This window comes from Balaenoptera borealis (genome assembly GCF_965194805.1).
Source record: "Balaenoptera borealis genome assembly, chromosome: 1".
NCBI classification, from domain to species: domain Eukaryota; kingdom Metazoa; phylum Chordata; class Mammalia; order Artiodactyla; family Balaenopteridae; genus Balaenoptera; species Balaenoptera borealis.
In genome coordinates, this window is record NC_138860.1 from 139069993 (window position 1) to 139085505 (window position 15513).

Below are 15513 nucleotides of genomic sequence, written 5' to 3' on the forward strand. Positions count from 1 at the left end.
CAGCAAGGTAGCAGGCTACAAGATTAACATACAGAAATCAGTTGTATTTCTTTACACCAACAATTAAATATCAGAAAGGGAATGTAAAAAAAATCCCTTTTAAAATCGCACCCCAAAAATAAAATACTTAGGAATAAACCTGACCAAGGAGGTACAGCAATCCCACTCCTGGGCATATATTTGGACAAAACTATTATTCAAAAAGATACACACACCCCTATGTTCCTAGCAGCACTATTCACAATAGCCAAGACATGGAAATAAACTAAATGTTCATCAACAGATGAATGGATAAAGAAGATATAGTATATATATATATATATATATATATATATATACTACATATACTGTATATATACTACATCTTCATATATATTTATATGAATACTACTCATCCATAAAAAAGGAGAAAATAATACCATTTGCAGCAACAAGGATGCAACTAGAGATTATCATACTCAGTAAGAAAGAGAACAAGAAATACCATATAATATTACTTATATGTGGAATCTAAAATATGACACAGATGAACCTATCTATGAAACAGAAACAGAATCATGGACATAGAGAACAGACTGGTGGTTGTCAAGGGGGAGGGGGTTGGGGGAAGTATGAAGTGGGAGTTTAGGTTTAGCAGATGTGAGCTTTCATATATAGAATGGATAAACAACAAGGTCTTACTGTATAGCACAGAGAACTATATTCAGTATCCTATGATAAACCATAATGGAAAAGTATATATCAAAAAAAAGAATGTATATATATGTATAACTGAATCACTTTGCTGTACAGCTGAAATTAACACAACATTGTAAATCAATTATACTTCAATTTAAAAAAAAGTGAAGGGACTATCCTTTCGCCATTGTATGTTCTTTGTTCTTTTTTCATAAATTGTCACTTTGCTGTACAGCAGAAATTAACAGACCATAGTAAATCAACTATACTTCAATTTAAAAAGGTGAAGGGTCTATCGTTTCTCCATTGTATGTTCTTTGCTCTTTTTTCATAAATTAATAGTCCATATATGTATGGGATTATTTTTGGGCTCTCAGTTCTGTTTCACTGATCTGTGTGTCTGTTATAGTACAGTACATAATATTTCAACTAGGTTTGATGTTTGAAATCAGGAAGTGTAATACCTCCAGTTTACCTTCTTTCTTGAGATTATTTTAGCTATTCAAGGTTTCTGTGTTTCCATACAAATTGTAGAATTATTTCTTCTAGTTCTGTGAAATATGTCATTGGAATTTTGATAGGGATTGCATTAAATCTGTCAATTGCTTTGAGTCGTATGGACATTTTAACAATATTAATTCTTCCAATCCATGAACACAGAATATCTTTCCACTTATTTAAATCTTCTTCAATTTCTTTCAACAGAGTCATAATTTTCAGTGTACAGGTCTTTACCTCCTTGGTTAAATTCATTCCAAGGTATTTTATTCTGTTTGTTTCTAAATGGTATTGTTTTCTTAATTTCTCTTTCTGTTAATTCATTATTAGTGTATAGAAATGACAAATTTCTGTGTGTTGATTTTGTAACCTCCAAATATACTGAATTTACCTATTAGTTCTAAGAGTTTTTTGATGGAGTCTTTAAATTTCTCTCTATATAGTATCATGTTACCTACAAATAGTGGTGGTTTTACTTTTTTCTTTCTGATTTGGGTACTTTATTTTTCCTGTCTGATTGCTGTGGCTAGGACTTCTGAGACTATGTTGAAAAAAAGTGGCAAGAGTGGACATCCTTGTCTTGTTCCTGATCTTAGAGAAAAAGCTTTCATCTTTTCACCATTGACTATGATGTAAGCTGTGAGTTTGTCATACATAGCCTTTATTATGTTGAGTTACATTCCCTCTAGAGCCACTCTGTTGAGCGTTTTTTGTTTTTTTGTTTTTGGTTTGTTTTTGGTTTTTGTTTCATTTTGTTGTTTTTTAAATTATTTATTTATTTATTTATGGCTGTGTTGGGTCTTCGTTTCTGTGCAAGGGCTTTCTCTAGTTGTGGCAAGCGGGGGCCACTCTTCATCGCGGTGCGTGGGCCTCTCACTATCGCGACCTCTCTTGTTGCGGAGCACAGGCTCCAGACGTGCAGGCTCAGTAATTGTGGCTCACGGGCCCAGTTGCTCCGTGGCATGTGGGATCTTCCCAGACCAGGGCTTGAACCCATGTCCTCTGCATTGGCAGGCAGATTCTCAACCACTGTGCCACCAGGGAAGCCCCTTCATTTTGTTTTTTTGGGCAATGCTGTGCTGCATACAGGATCTTAGTTCCACAACCAGGGATTGAACCTGCACCCGCTGCAGTGGAAGCATGGAGTCAACCACTGGACTACCAGGGAAGTCCCTACTGGGTGTTTTTTTTTTTTTTTTTTTTTTTGGGTGTTTTTTTTAATCATAAATGGATTTTGAATTTTGTCAGATGCTTTTTCTGCATCTATTGAGATGATAATATGATTTTTATCCTTCATTTGGTTAATGTGATATATCATGTTGATTTCTTTGCAGATAAACCATTCTTTTATCCTTGGAATAAATCCCACTTGATCATGATGTATGATCCTTTAATGTATTGTTGGATTTGGTTTGCTAACATTTTGTTGAGGATTTTTGTATCTATGTTCATCAAGGATATTGGTCTTTAATTTTCTTTTTTTGTGGTGTCCTTGTCTGGTTTTGGTATCAGGATAACATTGGTTTTGTAAAATGTGTTTGGAAGGTTTCCCTCCTCTTCAACTTTTTTGAAAAAAAATTGACAAGAATACGTATTAAGTCCTCTGAATGTTTTGTAGAATTTGCTAGTGAAGTCATCTGGTCTTGGGCTTTTGTTTGTTGGTAGATTTTGGATTATTGTTTCAATCTCCTTACTAGTAATCGTCTATGAAGTCTCTTATGATCTTTTGTATTTCTATGGCATCAGTTGTAACTTCTCCTCTTTCATTTCTGATTTTATTTATTTGAACCCTCTCTTTTTTTCTTGGTTAGTCTAGCTAAAGGTTTGTCAATTTTGTTTATCTTTGACAGAGATACACTTTTAGTTTCATTGATCTTCCTTTTCTTTTTTTTGTCTCTACTTCATTTATTTCTACTCTGATCTTTACTATTTCCTTCCATCTACTAATTTGGGGCTTCATTTGCTCTTCTTTTTCTAGTTCCTTTAGGTGTAAAGTTAGATTGTTTATTTGGGATTTTTCTTGTTTCTTGAGGTAGGCCTATATTGCTATGCACTTTCCTCTTAGAAATGCTTTTGCAGTGTCCCATAAATTTTGGTATGTTGTATTTGTTTTCATTTGTCTCTTCATACTTTTTGATTTCTTCTTCAATTTCTTTGATGACCCATTGGTTGTTCAATAGCATGTTATTTAATCTCTACATTTTTGTGTTCTTTTTCTTTTTTTATTTTGTGATTGATTTCTAGTTTCATATCACTGTGGTCAGAGATGCTTAATATGATTTCAATCTTCTTAAATTTATTGAGGCTTGTTTTGTGCCCTAGTGTGTGATTTATCCTAGAGAATGTTCCATGTGCACTTGAGATGAATATGTATTCTGTTGCTGTCAATGAAATGTTCTGCATATACCTATTAAGTCTATGTGATCTAATGTGTCATTTAAGTCAAATATTTCCTTATTGATTTTCTGTCTAGATGATCTATCCATTGATGTAAGTGGGGTGTTAAAGTCCCCTACTATTATTGTATTGTTTTCACTTTCTCCCTTTAAATCCATTAATATTTGCTTTATCTTGGTGCTCCTTTTTTGGATGTGTATACATTTATAAATGTTATATTTTCTTGCTGGATCGATCCCTTTATCATTATGTAATGCCCTTCTTTGTCTTTTACTAACGTCTTTGATTAAAATATATTTTAAAATTATTTTTATTGAAATATAGTTGATGTACAATATTATGTTTGTTGCAGCTGTACAACATAGTGATTCAAAATTTATATACATTATGAAATGTTCACCATGATAAGTCTAGTAAACACTTGTCCCCATAGAATGCTATTAGAGTGCCACTGACACTATTTCCCATACTATACAACATCCCTGTAACTTTAAAATTTTATATTTGAAAGTTTTAACCTCTTAATACCTTTCACCTATTTTGCCATTGCTCCCCTCTGGCAACTACCCATTTGTTCTCTCTATGAGTCTGTTTTTGTTTTGTTTTGTTTGTTTCATTTTTTAGATTCCACATATAAGTGAGATTATATGATATTTGTCTTTCTCTTTCTGACTTATTTCACTTAGCATAATACCCTCTAAGTCCATCCATGTTGTTGCAAATGGCAAGATTTCATTCTTTTTTATGGCTGAATAACATTCTCTTTTATATATATTTATATGCACACACACACACACACACACACACACACACACACACACACACAGTTCCTAAAAAAAAACACAGGGGAAAAGCTTAACAACATTGGACTTGGCAATGATTTCCTGACTATTACACCAAAAACACAAGTAATAAAACAAAAATAGACATATGAGACTCCATCAAACTTAAAAACTTTTGTGCATCAAAGGACACAATCAACAGAGTGAAAAGGCAATCTACAGAATGGGAGAAAATATTTCAAATCATACATCTGATAAAAGGTTAATATCCAGAATATATAAAGAGCTCCTACAACTCAACAACAAAAATATCAAATAACCTCCAATTAAAAAGTGGGGAAATGGCTTGAATAGACATTTCTCCAAAAATGGTATACAAATGGCCAATAAACATATGAAAAGCTCAACATCACTAATCACCAGAGAAATACAACTCAAAACCACAATGAGATATCATCTCACATCCCTTAGGATGGCTACTATTTAAAAAAAGAAAAACAGAAAATAACAAGTGTTGCTGAGGATGCAGAGAAATTGAAACACTTATACACCATTGGTGGGATTGCAAAGTGGTGTGACTCCTATGGAAACAGTATGGCAGTTTCTCAAAAAACAAAAAAATAGAACTATCATATGATCCAGCAATCCTACTCCTGTATATACCCAAAACAATTGAAAGCAGGATATTGAAGAAATATTTTCACATCCATGTTCATAGCAGCACTATTCACAACAGCCAAGAAGGGGAAGCAACTTAAATGCCCATCAACGGATGAATGGATAAAGAAAATATGGTATATACATAGAGTGGAATATTATTCAGCCTTAAAAAAGAAAGAGGTCCTCTCACATACTACATCATGCAGAAATCTTTGGGACATTATACTAAGTGAAATAAACTCGACACAAAAAGACAAATACTGTATGATTCCACTTATATGAGGTATCTAAAGTAGTCACATTCATGGTAACAGGAAGTAGAATGGTGGTTGCCAGATAGGGGGAGGGGAAAAGGGGAATTGTTGAATGGGTATAGTTTCAGATTTGCAAGATGAAAAAATTCTAGAGATCTGTTTCACAACAATGTGAATATACTTAACACTTCTGAACTGTACACTCAAAATGATTAAGATGGTAAATTTTATGTATGTATTTTTTACCAAAATAATTTTTTTTTAAAAGTGCTTTTTCCTCCTCCCACACATTCAGAATAGACTGTTTTACAAATTACATTATAGCTAGAAATATTGTCAACTATGGGACTTCATACTAAAATCTTCCTTCTCCACCTCAGGGGCCATCAAATACAGCCTACAGAAAAATCCCTTTTTATTACTATGGGTTAAATAGGGACTACACATATACAAAGGCTGCTCCTTCAGGGCTGGCATCTGTGGCTCCCATTTAAAAGCCTAAACTTCCAAACACATTTATAGTAACTTTCTTTCAGGAGATAGATAGGGTTATATGGAGATTGAACCGGAAAAAAGTGTTAGACCTCATCTAGCCCATTCCCATCATTTTACAGACAATGAAATTTAAGAGGATGAATTATTGAGTTAAGGCCACATAACTAGAGACAAAGCTGGTCTGGTGTTTAGGCATCCTGAGATAATATACTAGCCCGTGAAGGAAGACAACTGATTCTAGTCCTTGGTTTGATATGTAGGGAAGTTTACTTCTCTCTCTCAGCCTTGGTTTTCTCATCTGTTAACTGGGCAGTGAGGTGTTAACTGGGCAGTGAGGTGGGTAGACTAGATGATTGCTGTTCTTTCCAGGACTAAAAGTGGCTGGCACATAGTAGGTGCCTGAGTATTTGTTGAATGAATGAGACATAGACTCTGTGGTTCTATGGCATCTATCAATTTATTATTCATTTAGTATAAGCACTTTGTTCATTCATTTAGTATAAGCTCATTCTACCTCATTGTGAGATTTGTCCTGTCTGAATACTCATTTATCTGTTAATGGTTAAACCTGGAGGCAGTTAGTTATGAAATTACTTATTTGATTTACTAACCAAGTAACACCAAATATGCCTTTTAACAATCTGAAGATTTAGGAAAGGGAATGCAAACAAATTCAACTTGATATTGATGACCATTGAGGGCCACGTGACCTGGCACATATCTGTCCTCAAAAATGTATCTTCCTTCATCGTCTCCCCATTAAGGAGTAGTTTTGATTACCCAGAGATTTCCTTCTAAGTCCAATCAATCAATCTGTCAGCAAGTGTTTATCAAACACCTACCCCATGTCTCTCTAGGTGGTCTAGGAGAGACAGAAAAGTTAACACAAGGTCCAGCTAGGACTGCTGGGCTTATGAAACCAGGGAATGATCTATGTGGTCTTTCTTCTTCAAGGAGGCTAGATTCAGTTTCTTCATATGGCGGTGGCAGAATTTCAAGAGGGCAAGTCCCACTGTTTTCTCAATCTCTGCTCATGTCCCATTGGTCAAAGCAATACTCATGGTCAAGCCCAGAGTCTATACAAGGGCACGGATACCGGAGGCTTGATTCCTTGGATGAAGGGGAGTCATTAAAGTAAGGGTCTAAGCTACTTAGAGAGACAGAAGAGTCTGACAACATTAATTAAGCTCTTGAATTTAGTCATAACTAAGGCCAAATCTACCCCTGGGCTTCCTAGTTATGTAAATCAATAAATTCTCCGTCCCTCAGTCTGTTTATTTATTTTTTAAAATAAGGTAGTTACAGTCCTAACTCACACGAAAGTCTTACCTACTGCAAAAAGTTATAGAGAAACTAAAGTAGGACCTAGGGGTCCTGATATCTGTGTAAATGAAATATTAGGTTGACTCCAACTTTTCATGCCTCTACTTTGAAACTAATTTGATGCCTGACAAAAATCATTGCTCATTAGTGTATATCCTCTGCCAGCAGCCACCTAAGGATAAATTAATTGGTACAAGCCAGTTACAATATAAAGAGAATGGTTTCCTAAGCTGAATTGTATACCCCCAGATTTTCTTGCACATAAACAGTTTCATTGCAGTCTAGGTACACGTCTAGATATCTACAAATAATGTGACAATCATAAGATGCTGCCATGCAGATAAGTGGAAGGTGGCTGTCTTTCCTTGAGCTCTGCATAAGCAGACCGAGACTCAAAGATTTGTGTTTATTTGGGAGGTAATCTGAGGAAGTTTCATTAGAGGCACAAGAAAGTGAGACAGGGAAAAAAGGAAGCTAATACAGGGCACATTATAAAACCATTAACCACTGGGGGCAAATACCTTTGGAGAACCCTGGGAGGCAATGCAGAACATGCTTCAGAGTTACCCATCTACTGATTTATTACTGCAGTAACCTAGTATGTTCTGACTCACACAGTTGCAAAGAACAATATTTGGTGCTTTTAAAATGCAAGTTAACATGGCAAGAGTTCCACATGGGCTATGAAATATTTCTGAGATTCTAATTTTAAGTGGCAACAGGTCTCCATAGGCCTGCTTTAGATCAGCTGTTCCAAAATCCATTCTGTTTTCAAAGTTAAGTTGGGAACTATGGAAGGGGGCGGGTGGACAGCTATCTTCTACAAGTTCAAGGTCATCCCCTAGCATGTGGTTTCAAGCAGTTTGGCACTAGTGAATTCATCTGAAGGAAAATCTTGCCCTATAGGCAATATTTTGGGCCCGTCTAAACCTATATGCTGGCTCTTGGCTGCAAATCACAAAACATTCCCAAAAGGCTTTTTCCTCTTGAGACTATTTCCATTCCTATAACTTTTATTCTTTTGTTACTAATCTCAAACTTTCAAAGGAGGGAGATATACTAGACCAGAGACAAAAAGAAAAAAAAAATATTGTCCTATGGATCCCATCTGGATTAGTTGGCAACATTTAATTACTTATCAATATTTGATTAGTTGCCCATGACTCCCCCCTGAATTAGCTGTCAACATTTGAAAAGCATTTTTACCACCAAAAAAGAAAGAAAGAAATTCAACGTCTGCATTTTCTGCGTTTCTTGAAACACTGGATCTTGTAGGGCAACGACTGACCAGAAGTAAACGGCAGCCACCTACCTCCTTTGGCAATTCCCACCCTCCCCCAGTCAGCAACACTCCCCACCTGGCCATTACACTTATCTCTGTGACCAGAAAAGTCTCTGAAAAAATAAGAACACATTTCTGGGAGGCCATGTAGAGCATCAACATTGTGGAGTCTACTTAAAGAGAAGTTTGCACACAGTCTAGCCATGATGGATCTAAAAGCCAGAGTTCCGGGACAAACATGGAGCAGGTATAAACTTATTTTTCTATGCCAGGATTTGAATTGACAAGCAATATACCACCAATTCACTGGGAAATAGACTATGAAGATCAAGACCAGCTATAACTTTGGGGGAAGAAAATTATGCCAGTCACTCTCTGAGATTTGTTATTTAAAAACAAACAAATGCACAAAAACTTACAGCCTGAAAAGTCAGCAGGGACAAGGAAATAGCTTCAACAAGCTCAAGGAAGATTTTTTTCAGGTAAACAGCAATACCATATAACATTTATTGAGCATTTACTATGTACTAGGCATCATTCTAAGTGATTCGTGTGAATTTTCACATTTAACACACACAGCACTTAATGAGGTAGACAAAATTATTGTTCCCAGTTTATACATGAAGAAACTGAAGCTCAGAGGGGTTAAGTAACTTGCCCAACCAAGGTCACCCAAATACTACGTGTGGAGTCAGGGTTTGAATCTAGACTCGTTGGGCTGCAGAGGCCGCTACCACCCTGTAAACACTCTACAGTCTTATAATCTGTTTTGCAGCCTTACCCAGCTTGGTATAGTTTCTGAACTTACCTGGTGTTCTTAAATTCCCCAGTAAACTGATGAGATTAGCTCTTAGAATGAAGACAACTAGAATGTGGATAAAATGCGACTGGTGTTCAATTTGGGGCTCACTGAACATTAAGATGTAGTGATCAGAGCCAACCCCTGAGACAAAACATGTTACATGGCAGCATTGTGGGTGGGAGCCCAGCTCTGCCCTCACGAGCCACATGTCCTCGGGCAAGTCAGGCTCAGTTCCCTCGTCTGCAAAACAGGCATAATGATATTTGTCTTCCGAGGTCATTTTGAGGAATAAATGAGTGAACATTTGTGGACACCTGGTAGGCAATGGACAGTCCAAAAATACTAACCCATTGCACTGCCCTGACCTATTAAAAATTGTAATTTTGTTACTAAAAAATGTATTTGGTGGTATATATGCATTTTTCTCTTGGACAAACTGCCTGATGGGTTCTGGAAGCAATTGTCACCAAGTCTCAACCTGTTTGACATGAATATTTAAGGATGCCTTATTTGGCTTCTACTAACCTCCCCTGGTACATTTCCAGTGGGTGGTGAAGATGGCAAATAATACTCCTTAATGCCTCTATTTGAGGGGCAACGCCTTGTCATGGCACATTGGACTTGACATGTGGGTACTTGGAGAGAGATTAGAGTGATTGAACTCGCTCTAAAAGTGTAACATCATTTCACTCCCTAAGGAATAGGGTCTTGTCTGATTTGGGGTTGAATTCTGTTTTGTTCACCTGTGTTAAGAGAACAGAGTGATACACATCCATCAGTCTTCTCAGGCCCCAGGCTGCCTAAAGATTAAACATGGGGTTTTTCTCAGTGATACCAATTTACCTGTAATTTTTTTTTTAAATTTTTCTGCAGGCCCAGCTCTGTAATTTCCTATGTTTTTTTTTTTCCCCTCTTGCAAAGATCAAGCTTAAAATGAACAGTAACCTAACTGTTCACTTGTCCTAAATCCACCTTCTACAGACAGTCTCATTAAATTGTAATTTTAGACTTAGGGAGGACTAAGTCTGAGACCCAGCGGTTAACTGCTTTGGCTCTTATCTCTCCACTAACCCGGTCTCCTGGCTTCTGTCTAGTACTCTTTGCACTTCACCCACTACAAAGAAAAAGTGTTTTGAGGAAGCTCTGCTGATGAAGAGACTGATGCACCAGCGTTCTGCTTCTGAAAGTCAAAGAGGTTGACTTCTCATTACCGCCATTGGCAACCACCAGCACCCTCAACCCCATCATCTCTTAACTGGCCCTCCTGCACCCAACCTTGCCTTTCCTACTAATCTTTTCTTCACACAGAAGCCAGAGGAACATATTAAAATATCAGTTACATCATGGCACTGCTGAGTTCAAAACCCTGTTATGAATCTCCACTTCAGAGTAAAAGCCCAAATTCCTGAAATGGCTGATGAACCCTACATCTTCTCCTCCCCATCCTCCACCTACATTTTGTTCCACATAGGATGGTGCCCTTGCTGTTCCTTGAACAGCATGCTCCCAGTACACTGAAGCTCTTTCCCATATTTGCCGCCTCACTCCTGTACCTCCTGCAAGCTTTACTCAGCTGTCACCTCTGTGAGGCCTACACTGACCACCCAGTTTAAAGCTGCAAACCCATTCCCAGCACTGCCCTGTTTTCTTTCCCTCCATGGCACTTATCACCATATATAAGTCATCTCAGGCCTGCCATAACAAAATACCACAGACTGGGCAGCTTAAACAACAGAAAAGTATTTTCTCACGGTTCTGGAGGCTAGAAGTCATGATCAAGGTGCCAACAAATTCTGTTTCTGTTTCTAGTGAGGTCTCTCTTCCTGGCTGTAGACAGCTGCCTCTCTCTCTGTCCTCACATGGCTTTTCCTGGGTGCTTATACACAGAGGGGGAGGGAGGACAGAGAGTACAAGACTAATCCTATTGGATCAGGGCCCCACCATTTTAACCTCATTTAACCTTATTCCTTCTTAGAGGCCCCATCTCCAAATTCAGCAACACTGGTGGTTAAGGATTCAATATGTGAATTTGGAGTGGGGCAGAACACCAGAACGAGGGCAGGAATTTTTGTCTGTTCTGTTTACTGCCTATAACAGTTCTTGGCATATAGTAGGTGCTCAGTAAATAATTGTCAGATGAATGAATGAAATACCTAGCCCACGTGTGGTAGGCAGCCTCTAAAATGATTCCTGATCCTGGTGTTCACACTGTTGTGTAATCCCCTCCCCTTGAGTATGGGTTATACCTAGCAACTTCCTTCTAGTGTATAACAATAGTGCAAAAAAAGTGAAAGAATGTCACTTCCAAGATCAGGTTATGAAAGGACTCTGGCTTCAGGCTTTGCCCTCTCTTGCTCTCTCACTTGCTGACTCTGCTGGAAGACAACTGCCATGTTGTGAGCTGTCCCATGGAGAGGCCCACACGTCAAGGAACTGAGGGAGGCCTGTAAAAACTCAATCTTGCTGACAACCATGTGGTGAGCTTGGAAGAAGATCTTCCCTTGGTCAAACTTTCAGATGAGACCACAGCCCCAGGTGATATTTAGATTGCAGCCTTGTGAGAGACCTTGAAGCTGAGTCACTCAAAGCCAGGCCCAGATTCCTCACCCATAGAAACTATGAAATAACATTTGCCATTTTAAGCTATAAGTTACGGGGTAAACTTTTTATGTAGCATTGCATAACGAATACACCTAATAACATAGGGATGATGACCATGTCTTAAGAAACAGAAATCTGAACACTTTATCTGGGAATGATCATTTGAACGTGGGGCTGTCCTTATAATTTGGGATCATTCAAGTACTATAGGCCTAGACTATGGCAATTCAGGTACTTTCTTTATTCAGTGTTCTAAAGCGGGCATCAGCAAACTACAGCTCACAGGCCAGCTCTCTGTTTTTTGCGAATAAAATTTTATGGAACACAGACACACTCATTTACTTAATACATTGTATATGGCTATTTTTGCAGAATTGAGTAGTGGTGATAGGGACCACGTGGCCAGCAAGCCTCAAGTTTTTACTATCTAGCCCTTTAAGAAAAAGTTTGTTACAACCCAATCCAAAAATGGGCGGAAGACCTAAATAGACATTTCTCCAGAGAAGACATACAGATGGCCAACAAACACATGAAAAGATGCTCAACATCACTAATTATTAGAGAAATGCAAATCAAAAGCACAATGAGGTTTCACCTCACACCTGTCAGAATGGCCATCATCAAAAAGTCTACAAACAATAAATGCTGGAGAGAGTGTGGAGAAAAGGGAACCCTCTCGCACTGTTGGTGGGAATGTAAATTGATACAGCCACTATGGAGAACAGTATGGAGGTTCCTTAAAAAACTAACAATAGAACTACCATATGACCCAGCAATCCCACTACTGGGCATATACCCTGAGAAAACCATAATTCAAAAAGAGTCATGTACCACAATGTTCATTGCAGCTCTATTTACAATAGCCAGGACATGGAAGCAACCTAAATGTCCATCGAGAGATGAATGGATAAAGAAGATGTGGCACATGTATACAATGGAATATTACTCAGCCATAAAAGGGAATGAAATTGAGTTATTTTTAGTGAGGTGGATGGACCTAGAATCTGTCAGACAGAGTGAAGTAAGTCAGAATGAGAAAAACAAATACCATATGCTAATGCATATATATGGAATTTTAAAAAGCTGTACTGATGAACCTAGGGGCAGGACAGGAATAAAGACGCAGACATAGAGAATGGACTTGAGGGTATGGGAGGGAAGGGGAAGCTGGGATGAAGTGAGAGAGTGGCATTGACATGTATACACTACCATATGTAAAATGGATGGCTAGTGGGAAGCAGCAGCATAGCACAAGGAGATCAGCTCGGTGCTTTGTGATGACCTAGAGGGGTGGGATAGGGAGGGTGGGAGGAGGTTCAAGGGGGAGGGGATATATGTGTACATATAGCTGACTCACTTTGTTGTACAGTAGAAACTAACACAACATTGTAAAGCATTTATACTCCAATAAAGATGTGGAAAGAAAGTAAATAAAGCTAGTGGCCCACAAGAAAATAAAAAGAAAAAGTTTGTTGACTCAAGAGGCAAAAACGAATAAAGAGCTCTTGATATCTCTATCTTTAGTGCTGTCTAAGAGGTCCACCCTTTGCTCTTTCTCCACAAATCTTTAAAAGCCCAGTAAGAAGGTCGAACACCTCCCAACTACACATGGAGGCAGGATTACTGACTGGTTTAGAGCAGTGGTCTTTAAACTTTTCTGATTGTAATCCATAGTAAGGAATCAATTTTAGGGACTTCCCTGGTGGTCCAGTGGTTAAGACTTCGCCTTCCAATGCAGGGGACACAGGTTCAATCCCTGGTCGGGGAACTAAGATTCCCACATGCTGTGGGGCAACTAAGTCCGTGTGCTGCAACTACTGAGCCTGGGCACCACAACTAGAGAGCCCACGTGCTGCAACTACAGAGCCCATGCACCACAGTTAGAGAGAAGCCTGCACGCTGCAATGAAAGATCCTGAGAGCCACAACTAAGAACCAACACAGACAAAAATAAATAAAATAAATAATAAAATTTTTAAAAGAGAAATCAATTTTATATCACTACCAAGGACACCATGTACATATATGTAGAATTAAAACAAATGTATCACAAACCAATCCTTATCCTTTATATAAGATGTCCTCCATTGTTTTCTATTTTATTTCATGTTACTACAAGGTGCTGGTTTCTCCCACTAAACTGATCTTCCTAATGGGACTGCTGAATGGATGTGACCTGCTGGGTGACCATCCCTGGTCAGGGGCTGGGTGTGGTGTCAGGCTGACCTGCCTTCTAATCTCGACTCTGACTCTCACCAGCTGTGGGATCTTGGGCAGGGGACCTGGTCCTCTGAGCCTCACTCTTTCACTGGCAAATGGGAGGATTACCTATCTTGGGGGTTGCTGTGTGGGTGAACATGAGAAGGTCCATGTAAAGCACTATGCACTTGGCACATGGTAATATTTTCATAAAAATAACAACAAATCAGCAAATGCCCTTGTCCCGGTTGCATATTAAATTAGTTTCTGGTCTTTCCAAACTTGTTGAGCGAAAGAGACAACCCCCAAAGGGACTCCTAACAGAGGACTGACAAAGTCTATGGAATCATTGTTCCTTTTCTGAGATTCAGATGAGTTATGTTGGCAAACCAAAAGGCTGTGTATCAACTGGCATGAAATGCCCACAGGCCTGTAAACAACCATCTTTGCCAGTTGGATTTAAGGAAACTCCCTTCCTTTTATTCAATCTCACAGCCATTATATTTGCCAATCATTGAATTCCGAGGGAAGGTGAGTACCGTATGTAGACTATCCCAGCTAGAAACAGTGTTTCTTCTTACCCACCCCCTTTTAGGAAGGAAAATCTGATCTTACTGTTCAAAGTCTTTCACATCTTTCTCCCCAGTTGCTTCTAATTCTCTCTCAGAGCCTCGGACTGCTGCTTTGTTTACATCTTAAAGCTTATTTCTGTCAAGAGAGGTTCATAGGCACTTTTTAGGAGGCAGGTAAGCCTGAATAAAAAAGAATTACGTTCAGTCTGCCTTTGCCCCATTGCTGCCTTTCTCCCCAGTCCTTTAAATGCACCCAAGGCCCCTGGGAGAGCTTCGTTGCACTAATTTTCATTCTGAATCACAGGGACCACAAACCCCACGCGGAGCTCAAATAGAAAGGCCAGAGAAACTCAATCAGCTGTAGCTCATTTGCTGCCAAACCCACTTCACACCCTCTCTTCACGATCAATCCTCCCACTTTAGGATCTCCGGAGCTGGTACCACAACAGCCTGGCACCTCTGCTTTCTCAAAAACAACCTAACAGCCAGCCTGACCCTTCATCCTGGTGACTTCTTATCCAATTCCCCAAGTCCGATCCAAGTCCCTTCCCAACAAATCATTTCATCACCACCCACTCCAGTCTAGAGAGGGGAAAGGTTTTTTTAGATAGTGAATCCTTTCTGAAGAACTTCCAAAGTCTGGCTGTGGGAACCCGAATGAGTAGGAAGGGAGATGGGTGCCCCTCTGGGGACTGCTGCTTGTACTGGGACACCTTCCTTCTTTGCCCACTACCTAGTGGGACAGTTTCAAGAATCCCACAATTTGAAAGGCTTGTGGAAGGATCTTAGTTTTCTTATTCTTTATCCCCTGCCCTCTCGCTGGAATAGAAGGAGAACAGTAATATTCCGCTGCCTGTCCCTAGCTGTTCCCTTGGGTGTCTGTCTTCCCAGGTAGAAGTGATTCATCCTATATAGATTCTTCTGTGTCCTTGCTGGATTCCGGGACATTGTTATTAATTCAAATCTTACAT

The 15513-nt window shown here is 38.8% G+C and overlaps 1 long non-coding RNA gene across 1 annotated transcript; it reads left to right on the plus strand.

Annotated features, from left to right (window-relative positions):
* The first annotated feature begins 466 nt into the window (after positions 1 to 466).
* On the plus strand, positions 467 to 12529 carry LOC309613549. The gene is made up of 2 exons (XR_014235780.1): positions 467 to 1920; positions 2223 to 12529. It is a non-coding gene; the product is annotated as an uncharacterized lncRNA (long non-coding RNA).
* The last annotated feature ends 2984 nt before the right edge of the window (positions 12530 to 15513 follow it).